Source organism: Lathyrus oleraceus, chromosome 5, assembly GCF_024323335.1.
Source record: "Lathyrus oleraceus cultivar Zhongwan6 chromosome 5, CAAS_Psat_ZW6_1.0, whole genome shotgun sequence".
NCBI lineage: Eukaryota > Viridiplantae > Streptophyta > Magnoliopsida > Fabales > Fabaceae > Lathyrus > Lathyrus oleraceus.
In genome coordinates, this window is record NC_066583.1 from 239,726,464 (window position 1) to 239,737,202 (window position 10,739).

The window sequence follows — 10,739 nt, forward strand, 5'->3', positions numbered from 1 at the left end:
CACCTCGATTTATTGGTCCTTATCAGATTTTGGAGAGGATAGGGGAAGTAGCCTATCGTATTGCTTTACCGCCGTCGCTTGCGAATTTGCATGAGGTTTTTCATGTGTCTCAGTTGAGGAGGTACATTCATGATCCGTCGCATGTAGTCCAAGTAGATGATGTACAGGTGAGAGATAACCTGACTGTTGAAACATCACCTATGAGGATTGAGGATCGAGAGTTGAAGCAGTTGCGGGGTAAAGAGATTGCCTTGGTGAAGGTAGCTTGGGGAGGACCAGCAGGTGGCAATGTGACTTGGGAACTGGAGAGTAAGATGAAGGAGTCTTACCCAGAGTTGTTCGCTTGAGGTATGTTTTCGAGGACGAAAACTCTTTTAGTGGGGGAGAGTTGTAACACCCCGATAATAATAAAATAATTATTTAAATTGAGTTAATAATATATTTATTAATTTAATTAAATAATTGAAAATTTTATTATTATTATTATTGGATTATTATTATTATTGGAAAATATATATAAGTTGGAAATAAGGAAAAGAGCCCATTTGGAGTAAAAAGGTTTTTACGTGAAAAGCAGAGAAGCGATCGTGAAAGAGGAAAAGGGCAAAGAGGCAGAGCAAGAGGAAGAAGGTTGGAGAAGAGAAAGCTTGAAGCTCAAAGTTTTGCCGGATTAATCAGGTAAGGGGGGTTTATCGTCGATTAATGGGTATTATGGGATAATATGTAATGGGTAGTGATAAGCCGTTGATTTGACCCTAATTGGGATTGTTGAATGCTGGAATTACGTTGGATAAACTGTGTTAAAAGCTGAAATTGAATCCGTAATTGCGTGAGTCGTGTTTTCCCGAACGTATAGCTTTTTACGGAATTGGAATCGGAGGTCCGGAAGTCCTCCAACGGCGGAAAATGCGGAGAATTCTGCATTCTGCCTTGTGTTAGCGCAGGAACAGCTTTCTGTCTTGCGTTAACCGTTTAACCCAGGGTGTTAACCGGTTAACACTGTTTTGAATTGTGAAAATTTGCTGTTTTGTCTGCGTTAACCGGTTAACCCAGGATGTTAACCGGTTAACACTGTAGTGATTGCTGAAATATTGTTGTTTGTGCTGCGTTAACCGGTTAACCCAGGGCGTTAACCGGTTAACACTGTTAAGTTTTAGGACAGGAGGCGTGTTGTGCTGCGTTAACCGGTTAACCCAGGGCGTTAACCGGTTAACACTGTTGCAGAATGGAAATTTGGTGTTTTAAATGTTGTGTGCCTATTTGAGGGTTGGCCTATGTTGGCCTATGATGTAACAGGGATTAATTCCCGCTGTTTGAGCAGTATAGGTATTAGTAGAGTGTGCTAATGCTGTGTTCAATTATTTGACATGATATGATGTTTTGATACATGTGTTGGTAATGTTTGATGGTATGCATAATGTTGTGAATGTACATGTTATGTATGCAATTGTAATTGGACTGTTGTATGGCTTAGAGTGTGAGCATATGTCCATTGTGGATTTTGTTGTAGATGTTGCACTGCTAGATGATTAGCTTGCATAGCATAGCCTTGGGGCTGTAGCTAATTCCCATGGTGAGGAATTAGTGAGTGAATCATTGTGGATTTGTTGTTGATGTTTGCATGCTAGATGATTAGTGTGCATAGCATAGCCTTCGGGGCTGTAGCTAATTCCCATGGTGAGGAATTAGTGAGTGAGTCATTAGATCTCAAATGAGTGGGACTAGTGAGCTTAGTAGCCGTATCTGGATTTGATCGGTGAGCTTGAACCAGATGTTCAAGAATAGTCGGTACCGCATGTGTGGAGTCTCATTGCATAATGTATGTATGGCGTATAATATGAATGGATGTATTCCAATATTATACGTGTGTTTGTGTTGTTATGGAGTATGATTTGAGATTATACTTGTGTTTTATGTTGGTGTTGAGCATGATGTTGAGCTGATGTGCTGTTACTGATCGTATGTTGTGATTAGGGTGATTAATGTGTCAAATTACTTAACATGACATGAGATTTTATAATGCTTATTATATCGATGGAGGAACTCACCCTTACAACTATTTTTCAGGTAACGAGAAATGAGTTGAGTAGAAGCGAATGCTTGGAGACTAGTGTAGTCTCCTTAGTGGGTCATGCTCTGATAGATGTAACATCGGGAGGGAACCTTTTAATTATGTTGTTAATGATTGTTGAACCAGTTTACATGTAGTATGTTACATGTTTTTATTGATTTGATTTATATCCGCTGCGATTTATGCAAATGTTTAATTGATTAAATAAAGAGCATGACAGTTATTTTGGAACATGGTGTGAATGATTGTGTGACACCCTTAACTGCATATTTACTCTGACTTATGTTTTGATGTTTTAATTAAATAATTTGGGTATTTTAGAAGGGTGTTAAATGATGTACATCACCCCTGTACCATTGGTTTCTCCTCTAGACTCTCATGGGAAGAGAAATCAGAGAGAGAAATCATGGTGTTCAATCTGAACTTCATGGATTTGCAAAATTAAGAACACAATTCAAATGCCTCTTACGAGAGGACTACAGCCAAGCCAATAAACACAAGAAATGAGCTATAATCAGTGTGTTTCGATTGAAAAAAGTTTGAGCATCAACCTTGGAAATGTAGATCTATGGAGCACGATCCTTCACTAATCTTGCTTGCAGTGTGTTCTTCAGATGTAGATGGAGCAAGGCTAAGGAATTTAAATCCAATATTCAACCAAGGAAGTTGAAAATTGGATCTGAAAATTTGAAATGAAAGAGAGAAATTCCTTTAGGTGAGGTTTTGGATTCAATTCTGCAGCATCTAAGGCGCCTTCAAGTTGAATGAGAATGAAGCCAAGCAGCTCTATTTATAGCAAATGCTGATGGAAGCATGGGAAAATCATGTGCATGAGTGATGAGGGCCTCCATGCATGGGCCTGTACAGGCGCATGGAGGGTCCAAATCCAATTGGAAATGCAATCTGGGATGTAATTGAACTGAAATGGACGTGCAGATGTGAATGATTTGGCTTGTGCATGAAGTTTGAACATGGTTTCCATAAATGCACCAAAATATCCTCCTCTTCGAAACTACCTCCTACCAAAATGAAACATGGCCTTATGGGTAATGGTTGGAAAGGTATTGACATGAGAATCAATTGTTATGTTGAGCACAAGTCCATTTGGAATTGTGAAATTGATGAAAATTGGTCATAAAGTTCAAGGTGCAAAACACGTGTATGTGAAATTTTCCAAAATGGACCAACTTCAAGCCCTTCTGTTTCAATGATGCAACCCCCAAATGACAAAACCTTTAACATCATAGTTATAGAGAAGTTCAAGACAATCAATTTGGACTTAAAGTTTTAATCATTTGGATTTTTTATGAGAAAGTTATGGGGACTTGAAGTTGGACTTTTTTACATTTCAATGCCTTTGGTCCAAAGTGACCTATAATGTTTTGCATTATCACATGTATTTCTTTTAGGATTATGAAAATTTGTTCAACATAAAAAATGAATTAGACATCTTGAACTTTCCAATTCATTTGATCCCACCTCAAAATCATGAAAAATGAGTGAGTTATGTCCTTGGGAAGTTGACCCAAAATTAGGGTTTCAGTCAAAATGACCTATAATGTTTTGAAATGGATGATGACCTTCCAAGCTTCAAATCAATTTTTGATGAACATTAAAGTTGTTCATATGGTTCTTAAGAACAGTTTTTATCTTGGGTTCATCTTCATTTGACAAACACATTAAAAGTTAGGTCTCAGTGTATTTTAAAATAGTCAGATGAATTGATTGATCAACTTCTCAAGTCCAAACTCAAACCTTGATGAATTGATGATTGAGGACACTCAAATAAGCTCATATGTGCATGAAATGATAAATGAAAGAACTTACCTTGATTTTATTTGATCAATGGTTGAGGTTGCTTCATGAGCAAGGCACAGTTGATGCACAGTTGAATTAGGGTTTCCTTGGGAAACAAGCCTCACGCCTCTTGGTTTGATCTGATGAAATTGACAAATTGAGATGCTTGCGAGGCATATATGATGAATAAGAGCTTTGTGAACCATTTTATGGTTTCTTTCCACTTCATCTGGCCATATCAATGACCATATGGGCCTCCTAGGAGCCTCAGATCTTGTGATTGCTCAAGCTACAAAACAAAAGATGTTAGTGACATATTTTTGTGCTTTTGGTTAGTAAACAAAATAAGAAAAGCAATAATATGTAATTCAAGCATGATTGGTGGTCTCAAACCAACTCACAAATGTTCCCATCCAAAGGTAAGGAGCCAAGATGCTATGATCCTTGAGGCAAATGCAAAATGCAATGATATGATGCCATGAGGGATCTTAGGGTCAAAATTAGGGTCTTACACCTTGGCCTGATGTATGGAAAAATATCATAGTATAGGCTTTTCTGGATATTGTGATGAGATTACGCTGGAGACAAAATGGAACGAAAAAGTACATCTGGAAACTGTCAATTTCTGGGAGGATAACCTCATTTCTTGGGCTAGCAAAACACAATCAACCATAGCACTCTCTATCGTAGAAGCAGAATATATCTCAACGTCATTATACACTACTCAGATGCTCTGGATGAAGAATTAACTAGAGGACCTTCAGATATATGAGAGTAACATTCCTATCTTTTGTGACAATACTGCTTCCATATGTTTAAGTAAGAACCCTATTTTGCATTCCAGAGAGAAGCACGTAGAAATTAAACATCATTTTATCAGAGACTATGTTCAGAAAGGGGTAATAACTTTAAAATTCATAGATACAGACCACCAATGGGCTGGTGTTTTTACCAAACCCTTAGCTGAAGATAGTTTCTCCTTCATTCTAAAACATTTAAACATGGCAGACTGCCCAGAATGATCATAAATTTGTGCTTCTCATCTGACGTGTTAAAACAGGCTCTGACTTAAATCTATCGCTGGAATTTGGTTCTGATTCTGATACTTCTACCGGTTAGATGCAATATGAATTAGAAAACCTCTAAATCAAAAATCTCTTGGTATTCTTGATGTCAGAAACATCAACACGTGGCTCTCTAGCGTCTGACTTTGGATCTTTTAGACAACTGTCTAGCATAGAACTCAAGAGCCAGACTACTGAGATCTCCTCGAGCAGTGTGCATATTTTTGGGATTAGACATCCATCATTAGCAACAATTAATTCTCTCCCTAGCGTGTCAACTCAAATTCTATGCTCATTAATGTTTTTGTTATTCCCTATTCTAATACTATCATTTTACTTGCTATTTATATGTATATATACTTGTCACAACTTACACTTTCACACTTTTCACTCACAAACCTACACAAACCCTTGTGCTCAAACTCACTCTCCAAGCTCTTCAACGTATTCAAAGTTCATCAACCTACCCAGTCTTCATCAACTTTCAACAATTTCTTCATCCTCTTCAATGGATTCCCAACAACAACAAGTTTACAACTTCTCACAACAAATGGAAGCAAGTGAGCAACCTGCAAATACTCCCCAACAAACCACCACTGAAACTACTATAACTTCAACCGCAGTCTACAAGGAACCCCATGTTCTTGATCGTCCAACTTATATCAATCTTGTAACTCCTTTTGATAAACTAGAAGTACTGTGTGAATCTCTTGTGGAGTTCAAGAATAGGAAATGAAATGGTATTGATCTTACTAAGGAACTAAGAAAACAAGGTTGGGAAAACTACTTTCAGAGACTCTAAGGTCCCACCTACAGCTTTCTTGTCAAAGAGTTCTGTAGATTCGCAGACTATGATGATCACTGCATCATCTCCTCTATTCGAGGTGTGAAGATGATGATAATAGAAAAATCCATTGCCAAGCTTCTGAGCATGGAGAAAACTGGGGGCAGAAGGATCTATAACATAAACCCTAGGGCAATATACATGTTCCAGGAGACTATTCCCACCATCTTCAAACAAATCATTGAAGGAAGATCCTCTATGAACAAGGAACTTCACCAGAATCAGAGAGGCTGGATGAAGATCATTCTGGGTACCATCCACCACCGCCCAACCTCAAACTCTTATGACTACATCTACACATATCAGAAGTGTATTCTGTACTACCTCCAAAAAGATCTCAAGATGAATCTGCCAACCCTACTGTTCAAGTATCTGAGGGATTCCATCTGGGATACCATAAATCACATGAAGCCCAAAAACTACATTCCTATAGGAAGGCTCGTCTCCGACGTTCTGATCAAAAGTAGGTTGGTGGATCATCTGATATCCTACAATCTGATGAAAGATGTGACGGTAGACATCAGAAAGCCTCTACACTCAAGAAATCTGAAGAGCATGGGTATCATTGAAAGAGTTATGGTCAAGCCAACTCTGGAAACCTCCTGGGAAGCTCTGAAGGATCAGAGGAAGATACCCAATGATCTTGATCTGTTTTCCAAGATAGAAGCCCCAGAGGTCATTTTCTACTATCTTCAAGACCTGACAGCTCAAGGGGTAGACATCTCTGATTTCTCAGTGGATTGGCTCCCAGAGCAGCCACCAAACTTTATGAAGAGCAAAAGATAACCCTCTGAGAAGTCGAAGAAGTCAAAGACTCTGAAGCTGGGAGAACCATCTACAACCAGACCGCTTGCGCCTCTGGACTCTCCTATCTCAAGTAAGTATTAGCCCTCTAAAACTCCTACTTTGAACTTAAGGCAACTATCTTCCTCCCTGACTCTACAAACTTCCACTTATACCCCCTCTGAACCCACTATACGAAATCCACCAAACTCTGAACATCAAACCTCTAACCCTTTCTCCTCCACTCCACGACAAACAAATTTCACTACCACAACACTCCCCACATCTGACCTCTCATCACTAAATAAATCCTTTTCATCCCTCTCCTCCTCAACTCCCTCCTCACCACCATACTACAACATATCCTCATACTCTAAGAACCCCGACCCTTCATCCCTAACACTAGCCCAACTTCAATCCACTGCACTTTCTAAACCACCTACATCTATCCCAGACACCTCTGTGCCCTCATCATCTAAACCTCAACCAGAACAACCATCTGAACCTCAAACAAAATCACCCACCAAAAATGTGTTTGAACCCCAAACTAGACAACCATCCAAACCTCCTTCTAAAAAAAACGCCACCTCACCAGAAACCATCATTCCAGCTTGTGACCTTGAACCAACCTTCCCCACCTTGGAAGAGTTAGTTGCCTTATTTTCTGAATCTTCAGTGGAGAAGATCAGATCACTGTCTGAAAACTTAGAACTAAGTGATAATCCCTCTGAAGTGAGTATTCACTAGAATAAAGTTATCAGATTGATGACATTTGAGACATTCAAGCTGAAAGGCCTCTCTGAGCAAGTAAAAAATGGCTACATCAGAGAAGCTGAAGAGAGGCTCGAGGCTCATCTGGACAGAGAGGTAGAAGAGAAAGAACGCAAAGAAGCAGAAGAAAAGGCTAGATTGGAAGAAGAAGAGAAAGCCAGAAGAGAAGTAGAAGAAAAGGCTGTCGTTGAGGCTGCTGCTGCTGCTGAAGTTGAAGCCAAAGCCAAGGTTGACGCTGAAGACGCAACATAAATTGTTGCGGAAGAAGCTACCAAGGCAAAGGACATGGTTCTGACTCAGGGTGAATCATCTCATTCTTATCTTGCTCCACTGGTGCTGAAGACTCTAGAGGAACTCCAGAAAGAACAATAATTTGTAAGAGCTAGACTGGGTCAACAAGACTCTGTCAACTCCAGCATTCAGAATCTACTGATTCAGCTGCTGCAGAGGATGCCTTCTCCTTCAAACCCTTAGGCACCTTAGGATTTTTGCTATCTTTCACTAAGTATTTTTAGCCTCTATGTTCTTCTTCTAAGTATTTTTTCTTTTCTGTACTTGTTTCCCTTATCAATGAAGTTTGTCTTACTTTATCTGTTTTGACCATGTCTTTTTTAGTATGACAAAAAGGGGGAGAAATAATTAAACAACCTCTGATGAAATTAATATCTAAGCCTCATAATTTCACTGCTTACATCTAAAAATTATTATGCAGTCTAAAGTTTTGCAGGAAGTATATGAGTAAAACATCTGGGAAACAAGCTAGGCAACATAAGAAGATTTGGTAAGAAACACTAAACATTCCTGAGTATCAAATTTAGGGGGAGATTTCTTATCTCAGGGGGTGTTATAACATATCTGACTCTGAAATAACTCCTTTAATTTCTCTGAAGTATCACTATTTCATCATCAGTCTGAAGTTTTGTCATCATAAAAAAGGGTGAGATTGTTAAAACAAGATTTTGGGTCTACAATTTATCTCTAAGTTTTGATGATAACAAAGGATGAAACATTTTGGTACCCTGATAAAATTCTCTGAGTTTGCAGGGTTCTAATGATTTATGCATCTAAATAAACAAGTCTAAACGTCAAAACAAGTCCAGAAAAGCTGAATGCAAAGCATTGTTCTGATGACACAAGGCTCTAACACTCTGCATATGAAAGATCCTTCTTATCTGAAGCCTTTAGATCGCAACACTCTGAGGAATACATGTCAAAAAATTCCTAAGAAAGTCACTTCTAACAACTATCTGGAAAATACATGTTCTCATAGAATATCTGGATTTCGCGCACTCTGACTCACGCCTAACAGATCAACTTCAAGACTTAGCAAAAAAGTATTCCAAACATGGTATGAATCTCTATATGGAAAAGATTAAATACTCCCCCTAACTACTTTGGAAAGGATAACAAACTTAATCTCAATTAAGTTCCATCATTGGCAAGATATCAATATCAATGCTTCACTCAACGACACAATATCAAAAGCACTATATAAAGGGCCAACTATCATCATAGAAAACACGAAGCAATCATACAAGAATACTGTAAATCAAATTCAATATTTCACAAATTCTTGTTTTATTTTTTTCACACGAGTTCTTGCTCTTAGTGTGAATTTTTACTGTTCTTACTATGTTCAAACTGCTTACCTAGAAGCATTAAACACCTTCTTATAATTCTAAAACAGTATTGGATATCTCCTCAAGTGACTTGTGAAGTCTGTAGACTTGAGAGGGCTAAGAGATTATTATCCTCTTAGATGTTTGTTGTAATCTCTCTAGATTATTGGATTAAGTCCTTATTGAAGGCGAAATCACCTTGGCCGGATGAACTAGAGTAGCTTTGAATTTCAAGCGAACCAGGTTAAAATTTTGTGTTGTTTTCTTTGTTTTTCGTGTGCGTGGTGTTTGTAAAAGTTTTTATTTGTAGTGAAAGTACTTCAAACCCCCCTTTCTTGTTTTTCTCTACCTTCAGCCAATTTGTCTGAGGATGAATGGTGTAAGAGCACATATGATCAGTTGAATTTGATTGAAGAGAAAAGAATGATGGCTTTGTGTCATGGCCAATTATATCAAAAGAGAATGAAGAAGGCATTTGACAAGAAGGTTCAACCCCGCGTATTCAGAGAAGGTGACCTTGTGCTCAAGAAGATCTTGTCTTTCAACACTGATTTTAAGGTCAAATGGAATCCTAATTATGAAGGCCCATATGTTGTTAAGAAAGCTTTATCTGGCAGTGCATTAATTCTTACAACTATGGATGGTGAGGAGCTCCCTCGTCCTATGAATGTCGATGCAGTCAAGTAAAAGAACAACTCGTTAAGTTGAAAACCCAAAAGGGAGCCTTAGGCAAAAATGAATGTCTCGGTGGATTGAAAACCTGAAAGGTTGGTCAAAGCAAAAATTAGAGATATAAACAGAAAGTAATCATATTGGTAGATTGAACCTAAAAAGGAAATCTAGGCAAATGTTAGGGATTATGGAAAGTAGTTGCATCAGGCCAGGCTTGATCGTTTGAAGCAACAATGCATATAACAGCTTCCTTTTCCATCATCCTCGACCGAAGTCCAGAACATAGTGGAACTCAAATTTGTTAGGGAGAATAGCGATCATTATATCTCAATGTAGCCCTTTCCATGTATTTATCATTTTCCAACTTTGTAATGATCCATGGAGTCACGCCATTTACGGACTACCATTCTATCAATAAAATTTGAGCCTTTTGCCCATTTGTTCTCTATTCTTATTTCATTTCAGTTTACGAAATTTCATTTATTTTTTATTATCATTTTTGAAACAAAAAATATATTTAAACAATCATATTCTTGAAAGTTTACAATAAAAATAGTATTTTCCTCAACTTGTGAATATAGAAGAGGAATGTTAATGGTAATCCCAAGGATGGTAAGATCCTGAAGAATGGAATTCAATGACTTCCCTAGGCCGGATTTTCTTTTGTTACATGTATAACAGTCTCCCCAGCATCATATTACAAGAATGGTAGAATTCCTAACAAATCTTTGCCAACATCTCCATCTTACTAAGATTACCCGAGTATCCTGTTGTACTGTGTTATCAGTCTCACACCTTTGTGCTTGTTTTGTTAGTATAATCATACGCATGTGCATATCATCATGACGTTTATTTGCGTATTTTTCATTTCTAGATGCTCCCCCCGCTAACTGGAACTTTCCTCCCCACAGAGTGTGTGCGTCTTATATCCAATAGAGTGTCGACCTTAAGTAGAAAGAGTTTATCCTTTCTAATTCCCCACTGAGTCTGATCCTCGTGGAAGATTTTGTTTTAGTTTTCTTCTCCAGTTCATTCCTGGGTTGAACTTTGGTCCCGTTGAGCTTATTACCTTTGTTAATCTATCACTAGGTTGTTAGTAGGTAATATCTCTTTTACCT